At 38.7% G+C, this 8,806-nt stretch overlaps 1 long non-coding RNA gene across 2 annotated transcripts; it reads left to right on the forward strand.

Moving 5' to 3' along the window:
* The first annotated feature begins 4,940 nt into the window (after nucleotides 1–4,940).
* Nucleotides 4,941–7,503, forward strand: LOC115579967 (uncharacterized). 2 transcript variants are annotated; one of them, XR_003983776.1, is made up of 4 exons: nucleotides 4,941–5,325; nucleotides 6,444–6,523; nucleotides 6,642–6,754; nucleotides 7,169–7,503. It is a non-coding gene; the product is annotated as an uncharacterized LOC115579967 (long non-coding RNA). The 2 variants fall into 2 exon arrangements; XR_003983775.1 differs by having other exon boundaries at nucleotides 6,481–6,523.
* Nucleotides 7,504–8,806: the final 1,303 nt, after the last annotated feature.

Consider the following 8,806-nt stretch of genomic DNA (forward strand, 5'->3'; position numbering starts at 1 on the left):
ATCGGGTTAAATTGGATGATGATTGTGGTTTTGTTATGAAAAGAACACGTACACAACCTGCTGTTGTTCGTTACGTGCGCTTTTCGGAGACTAAGTATCCGGAATTGTTCTATCAGAGCATTTTGCAGTTGTTCCTGCCGTATTGTATAGATGGGCAGCTCAAACCGGCAGGGTTTGAGATGTTTGAGCAGTTTTATAGACACGGTCGTGTGAAATTAGGTGATAAATTGATACATTCGATTAAAGCGGTTGTTGATTCGAACAGATGCAAATTTGAGAGAGATGCAGAGGGGTTGGATGATATCCAAAATTCAATTGATAGGGAGGGTGTTGTAGAAGATGGTGCGAGCTGTGCCCAGAGCATGAGTTGGAACGTTTAGAGTGTATCGAGGAATGTAGAGGGACAGAGCAGATAGTGGAGGAACATGTAGATGGCATTCCAGATTTGGCTGTGAACAGTAAAGATGTTGCACATTTGGAAAAGAGGAACAATGTCCTCAACAGAGAAGACGGTTTGGCTTTAGTTAGGTCTCTGAATGAGACACAGATGTGTATTTTTTATCAGATTCAGCAGTGGTGCTTAGATAGGGTAAATGGAGCAAAGCCAGATCCGATACATGTATTTATTACAGGTGGGGCAGGGACAGGTAAGAGCCATTTGATCAGGGCCATACAATACGAGGCAAATAGGTTGTTGCAGAGAGGGTGTCACGATCAAGACGACATTTGCGTTTTACTAACAGCTCCTACGGGGATAGCTGCACACAATTTAAATGCAGCTACAATTCACAATGCTTTTAGCATAGGTAAAGACGTACACTTACCTTACACTCCAATGGGTGAGGAGAAGCTGAATTCTTTACGTGCTAAATATAGTAGCTTGCAGCTTTTGATAATAGATGAAATCTCCATGGTTGATCACAAACTATTGGCTTATATCCATGGGAGATTAGGACAAATTAAGCAATCTGGTGACTATTCTCCATTTGGAAACGTTAGTGTAATTGCAGTTGGAGATTTTTATCAGTTGCCTCCAGTGAAAGGGAGACCTCTGTATTTAGATGACCTGGAAGGTGGTGATTTGTGGTCTCGGTTGTTTGAGGCATAATTGAAAACCGTTGTGCGTCAGAAAGATCCCGTATTTGCAGAGTGGTTGAACAGAGTTCGAACTTGTTCAAAAGGTACCCCGATGTTGGATAACGACATTGAAATATTGAAACATTGTGAAACTGGCGAAGTCAGCTCAGCTTTGCACATATTTCCGACAAATCGACAAGTAAATGAGCATAATGTAAAGGAATTGTTTAAGAGTTGTCCGGATCATGTGGAGATAGAGGCACAGGATTATGTCAATAGTAAACAGGCAAGCTCGAGTTGATAAGCGGACATCATTCCAGAGCATATGACACATGTCTGGATGAGACACTGCTTTTAGGGAAAGATGCCCGTGTAATGCTGTTGAAAAACTTAGATGTGGCGGATGGTCTAGTTAATTGGGCGTGTGGCATTGTGACACACATAGTTTAACCTGAGAATGATGGAACACGGTTTCCTCAGACGGTGTATGTTAAATTTGATGACGATAGGGTAGGCATACGGAAGAGGAAACGCTGTGCATTTGCCTCTGCAGTAGAAATGGGTTCCACGGGCATTGAACCTGAAGAGGAGAGGGTGACTAAAAAGGGTGGAATGCGTTGGCAATTTCCACTGAAGCTCTCCTGGGCCTGTACAGTACATAAAGTACAAGGCATTACTGTAGATAAAGCAGTCGTGTCGCTTGAAAGGATTTTTGCAGCTGGACAGGCGTATGTAGCTTTAGGTCGGGTTAGAAATTTGTCAGGGTTGGTGATTAGTGACTTTAAGGAGAAAGCCATCTATTGTAAGTACACAATCAAAGATGCAATTGAAAACATACTTCCCTTCATGGTCGAGAATATTTCAAGGCACAAATTCAATACACAGACCTTTACTGTGTTTTTGATAAATGTGCAGAATTTGACCCGACATGTATCTGATTTGGCACTTCGCACACAGCATTTGCAGCCAAACTGCATTGCTGTTACAGAAACATGGCTGCCTGCAGTTTCCTCATTTGAAACTGTAAAGATGGATGGTTATGCTTATCATAATCAGCCAAGGAATTTATCCTACAATAGCAGCGAACCAATATTGACAGAAATTCTAGGCCAACAACGTGGTGGAGTTGGCCTGTATAGTGCAGACAATTTGGCATGCAATGTTTTCCAGGTACCAAATGTCAATTTAGAATGTTTGGTTTACCACTGCACTACATACAGCCTTTTGATAGCAGTAATCTATAGACCACCATCTTATCAATGCCGTTGTTTAAAGTAAATTTAGGCAAATTACTTGATTGGCTGAATCTACAAAGTAACACAATTGCTGTCATGGGAGATTTCAATGACGATATTTTGAAATCATCGTCAATGGCCAAATTTATGACAAACAAAGGGTTTGTTCAATTTGTGAAACAACCATAAACGGCACACTAATTGATCACGTGTATGTGAAAACAACGGATTATATTGTTGAATCTTTAGTGTTGCCAACTTATTTCAGTGACCATGAGGGGATCATGTGTTCTTTTACATCCAGCACAGGGGAGAAGAGCATAGTAGTAGTAATTTTTTGTATAAGTATTTGATACATTTCATATTGTTGTTTATATATGCATGTTTCCTTTTCAGGAGTTTTGTGTAATTCTATATTATATGTTCAATATATAAAAACAAAAACAAAAAAAAAATGTGTTACATTTATGGGTTTCGTTTCCTGTATTACAACAGCATTTCTAAACTAAAACAAACAGTACTAACCATTTTTAACAGTAATTTCAATGATACACATTTGGAGTTTTATATGTAAAACATTTTCTTGAAAAAAATTTAGCTGATATATAGCAATTGGTATACTGCAGTAATCGCATAATATGAATTGCTGCCAGTCATATGCTGTTGCTAATGCAGGTTTTGCTTTACCTTTCATGTTGCCTCAAAAAGCAAAAGACACTGGTAATGGTACTCCTGGTTTACCGGGATGGGGTTCAATTCCCTGCGGTGTCCTGCTGATTCTTTGGCATTTACATGAAAGGCCATATTTTACTCAATTATATGTACAAATGTGACTAAACTCCAGAAAAGAAAATCCACATCAAATTAACCCTTGTATTATGTTCGTTTCTCCCCCTTACTATGGTGTTCCTGGTCAAATTTGACAGGTCTGGTTTAAGTGCTCTTATACTACCACAAAAAACATCATTCAAACATAATGAAAAGGCCATTTTATTGAACACTTTTAATACATTGTAGTACGTGTTTCTAATTAGTGGTGTACATGCATAATGGCAATGAACATACAAAGAATATTCTATGTTGATATAAAGAATAGTCCTCTTGTCACGATCTATGGCTGCAGTGTCTGTGTTGTGGTTTTTGTGCTTGTGTGTTCTGTTTACTTGCAGCGTTGCACTGGAAGGCTGGGCGGATTTGTTGTTTAGGGAGGGATCACACTCACATGCACCTGCTGCAAGTATACAATCAATGCCTGCTTAAAGACTTGATCGACACACTACCTGCTGACAGATGATTACATCAACCACATGCGGTATATGGCTCTGTCAATAGTATAATCTAGACTTACTCTAGTTCACCTGTGTGTTATACTGGAAACAGAATAACAACTAATTTCGCCATTCTTTGTCTACAGCTGTGTTCCTCCAAGTGGCCAAACACCACGCATTTCCTCAGCCTGGCTGCAACACTCCACCTGCCATGTATGAGGGGCCGTACAAGACATAATTCATTCTGGCCTGCTCACACACACACACACATTCTCCTCTCACATACATATATTTTATCTCATACACACATATATTCTCCTTTCACACACATGCATTCTCATGTCACATACATATATTTTCACTCTTGCGTACACATATATTCTCCTTTCACACATATACATTCTCCTCTCACACACATATTTTCCTTTCATGCGCATACAAACTCCTTTCACACACATATATTTTCCTTTCACGCAAATACATTCTCCTTTCACACATAAACATTCTCCTTTCACGCGCATACATTCTCCTTTCACCTTTCACACACATACATTCTCCTTTCACCTTTCACGCACATACATTCTCCTTTCACCTTTTACACACATACATTCTCCTTTCACCTTTCACGCACATACATTCTCCTTTTACCTTTCATGCACATACATTCTCCTTTCACGCACACACCTACATTCTCCTTGCACATACATATATTTTCACTCTCACACACACACATTCTCCTTTTACGCACATACATTCTCCTTTCATGCACATATATTTTTTTCATTTTTCATGTAAAGGAAAATATGTGTTTATATATATCTGAAGAAAATATATGAATGTAAAAGAAGATATGTGTGTGTAAGAGAAGAATATATGGGTGTGAGATAAGAATATATGGGTGTGAGATAAGAATATATGGGTGTGAGATAAGAATATATTTGTGTGAGAGAAGAATATGTGTGTGTGAGAATAGAATGTGTATGTGTGAGAGGAGAATATAGATGTGTGCGAGAGAAAGTATAGTGGAAAAGGAAGTAGTTAAGTGGAAAAGGAAGTAGTTTAGTGGAAAAGTGCTGTGATTGGCTGTTCGGGTGGGATTGGGTGGGACTCCCTGAAAACTACTTTTGTGAAGGGACGCCATTTTTTCTCTGGAGTGTGATGGCCTTACCAGCCTTGTGTAGAAGCTGACAGCTAATCACTGAAACGTCTCTGTTGTTGGCTGAATATGTTTAATATGTTTAAAAGACACTCAAAACGACTTTGAAATGTTAATTTACAGTTTTCTTATCTATATATGTATTTGCGGTGCTTTTATTTTGAAAATCTCCCGTCAACCGGAAATAGGAAGTAAAAACGTAAACGAGGAAAAAAGACGTGTGTGCATCGTCTCACGACCGCATCAATGCAGTTATACTCTCAGAAAGCAATGTTTTTTTTACACCAAATTCAATGCAGTCAGAAATGCTCACTTCCTGGCTCTTGAATAAGGAGTTTGGCTGGCTGTTTATCTGTGTTCACGCAAGACCAAAACACATAGAGAGAACAGTACAGTCTATGTTGTTGGCTGAATAGCCCCACACCTTGAAGAACAGAGGAGCTGAGTGGATTCACTTCATTTTAAATGGAAATAACCCCACAACTGGAAAACTCTGACGTGTGTGAAAACTACTGCAGACTGCTTTCCTGTGGCAGTACAAAGAAGGTTTAATGAAGATCAAGGATTGATTGATGCTCACTTCAAACTTGTAAGCTGTTAGTTTTGCCCTTTCTTATGATGCTTTACTGTTTATTTTTCATGTTAGCCTGTTGAGCCTGGCATCAGCACTGTCCGCGGCTAACCTGGCTAATTTAGCATCGCTGGACCTATGAAGTATTTAAAACCTTACTGAGGGACAGCTAAAGGAGGATGAGGTGGTGTGTAAAATGTCTGTATGAGTTTAAGTTACGTGAACATGAGCAGTAGAGGTGTATAAGTTATATAATTTAGCAGCTAACGTAAGTTACTGTGCATGGCATCACAGACAGCTAAGCCGTTAGCCTCGTTGTGTCTCTCCCAGGCACAACACTATTAGCCAAAAGGTTTTACATTGTATCAGTCTGTTAGACAGTGATAACTCTCGAGGCACGTTTTAAGATGAATGCAGGACATGAACCCATCACGACCCTCAGAATATCAGTATTGCATTTGACAATGGATTATTGAGTAAGCTAAATATCGTGAACGCTTAGATGATGTCATTCTGCATAATAATTAGCCATGTGCTTCTGTTTGTTTGAACACTAGGACAGATGAAGAAAGATAAATTTGCCTCAAATTAGATTCATTTCAGATCATTTTCTGTTTATCTCCAGTACATCAGAATGAATTGTAAATAAAGGGCAATATAATCGGCAAAATGTAAATTTGCCTATGTCCTCCATCAGCCATCTGACCATGGCAATAGGGAGTGGGTTGAGTACAAGTGAGCAGGTAAGTCATGGTCAGATGGCTGATGATGGACATAAGCAGCAACAATGATTAAGACAAATACTCTAATGTAAATGAGGTGCTTGGGTGCATAAAAAAATAATCAAAATAGACTTTGTTTTAAAAAAAGTTTCAACAAAAAATGTATTATGGGGGGGTCTGTGTATTCTTCTGCTTGTCCCTACTGTCAACAGCTCCAAGTCTCCCCTGTTGCTGTCATGTTGTCCTGAATTGCATTATAAACAACCCAGAGCATCACTAGGAGAGTGTCAGTCACAACACAGATCATAGTCTAAAGCAAATGCTCTATTTAATCAATATCTTCCTCCATACTGGCAAACAATGATTTGTAATCATTTTATTGCTAACTGTTCGCTGCTGTTGCATATTTTTTAGGTGATTTTGGAGTAAACTGTAACTGTTCTGCACACAGGCCAACATACCACTACAAGACTGACAGAGTTGACAAACATGTTGTGAGTTACTCAAATATCCCTTCATTTCTGTATATATATTTATTAGTTGCCTGTTTATTCGCTTAAACTAACACAGTCTAATTCAGTGTTTGAACTCTCTCTGTAATATTATTTTCAGGCTCAGTGGCAGTCAGTCCTGACTCTCAGACAGTCTTAAGTGATGTGGAGATGCTCAGCCATCACTACTGAGGCCTTCAACAGTGTAATCCTGTCATTCTGCATAAAAGCATGGTAGGTGCAACTACTGACAATATTCAAAGAAACAGAGAACACGACCATGTTCAAATAAAACAGGAATAATACTTTTAGTGCTCAAAATAATTCACATGCCTACACTAAAATAAACATACTAATAATGTTTCCAAATGTCACAACACTTTTGCAGGCCTGCCACATCAACAAAGAGTGATCCTTACAGAAGGACAATTGAACAAAGAAAGTATTTCAATGTAATTGTCAACAACATGTTATTGTCATTTGGGTTTTAATACTGTAATCACCTTGACTTTAGTACTGAGATCACTATACCACTACATGCTTCTCCTTCATTCAAAACCAAATTTATGCAGTGGTTATGTGCATGGTTGCGACTGATTGATCATGACCATATAATATAAGTAACAGTGGTTCTGCCATATTTTACAGATCATCAGAGTGACCTGATGATGCTGTGTTTGAGGTTTTCCTGGACCCCGCCAGACTCTCCTTGCAGTATGAGAAACCATCAGAGGAGGAAGGTATTGTTGGGCGGATGTTGCTTCAGTCAAGCAAAAGCTGTCAAGACAACGGCCAGCAGCATCAGGAAGTATCAGTATCCACAGAAGAGGAATCAGGATGATCTGTGTGACCCGAGAGCTCCATTATCAGCTGACACACTTCAGTATAGAAGAAACTTGATTTCAGGACATGATCTGGACACTTTTATCTATACCTAATTTATCCTCATTGGCATTGAATAAAGTGATTTGTTTTTAATGAAAGTTTTTGTCTTCTTTGAATTCAACACTAAGGGCACTGTGGCATTAGAGAAAAGAAAGTCTGGAAAGAGTTTTGCCATTAATCCTTTAAGAAATAATGACTCTGTAAGCATCACACATCAAACTTATTATTGTGTTGACAGATCACAATATATTGTATTGAATATTCGGTATGGTATTTTGAAAAGGGTATCACACAATGTGCAGGTTTGACACACATTTTAAAGCATAAATCAGGGTTGATATCCTTAAACGCTTGAATCTTAATGTGGTGTTTTCAGAGTTTGAAACCACTTGAAATTGTAACTGCATTACTTTCATAAAAATAGTTTCATAGTGGCTCGGCCAGGTTCTACAGGATGCCAGGTCTATAGACTGGTTACACAGTTTTGAACAATATGTTTGGGTTTTCCTTTAATTTTTCATCCTTTTGTAGAATGCTGTCACATAATTTTGGTTTTCTGAAGGAAACTGAATCAAAGGCTGCTGGATTTATTTGTATGTATTTCAAGTACATATAAACAAATCCAGTTGCCTTCAATTCAGTTTTCTTGATATATCTATGACCTGGATGAGAGTATTCACAGGCAAAACTTTGGTTGATTATAGATAGGGATGTAAGGGTATGAACATTTCATACCACGGTAATAGTGACCAAAATGATCACAGTTATTGGTATACACTGGGATTTTTAAAATGTCTTCAAAATATTGAAAAAACACTGATATATTAAGTAATTTCACCAAGATGAATATTTAAATATAGATATTATATATTAAAATAGTATCACAGGCAAAACCTTATCAAAACAACAGGCTTTCTGTCTGTCATCGTGTCATCTGCCACCAGTAGATACTGCTCAGGTCAACGGAGCTGAAATGAATGCAGCAAGAGTCGCCAAAGTCGTATTCGCACGTTCAAACAGAGCTACTTACTTCGACTAATCTGTCCCTCGGCAATCGTATAGTAGCCCAAATATGTACCAAAGGAAGCAACTGTCCTCCCTCCATCATGACTTTATGACTTCAATACAGAACAAACCACAAACGCACGTTGCACTTTGCGCCTGTGTAGTGAGACTTTGAGAGAAGCTCTTGCGAGTTTTTCACACCGTGGTTCTTGACCACGGTTACCATGGTAACGGTTGTATCAAACATTTACTGCGCTGTGATTGGCTGAGAAGCACAAGCGAGACCTGGTTCTTTGTCTGGTTTCAAAAGCAGACCGCAGAAAGTTAAGAAATCCAATGAAGGACTGTAAAGTATTGATTGCTTCTCTATTCCTTGAATTTTCCACTAATCTTGGG

Source organism: Sparus aurata, chromosome 4 (genome assembly GCF_900880675.1).
Source record: "Sparus aurata chromosome 4, fSpaAur1.1, whole genome shotgun sequence".
Taxonomy (NCBI): Eukaryota; Metazoa; Chordata; class Actinopteri; order Spariformes; family Sparidae; genus Sparus; species Sparus aurata.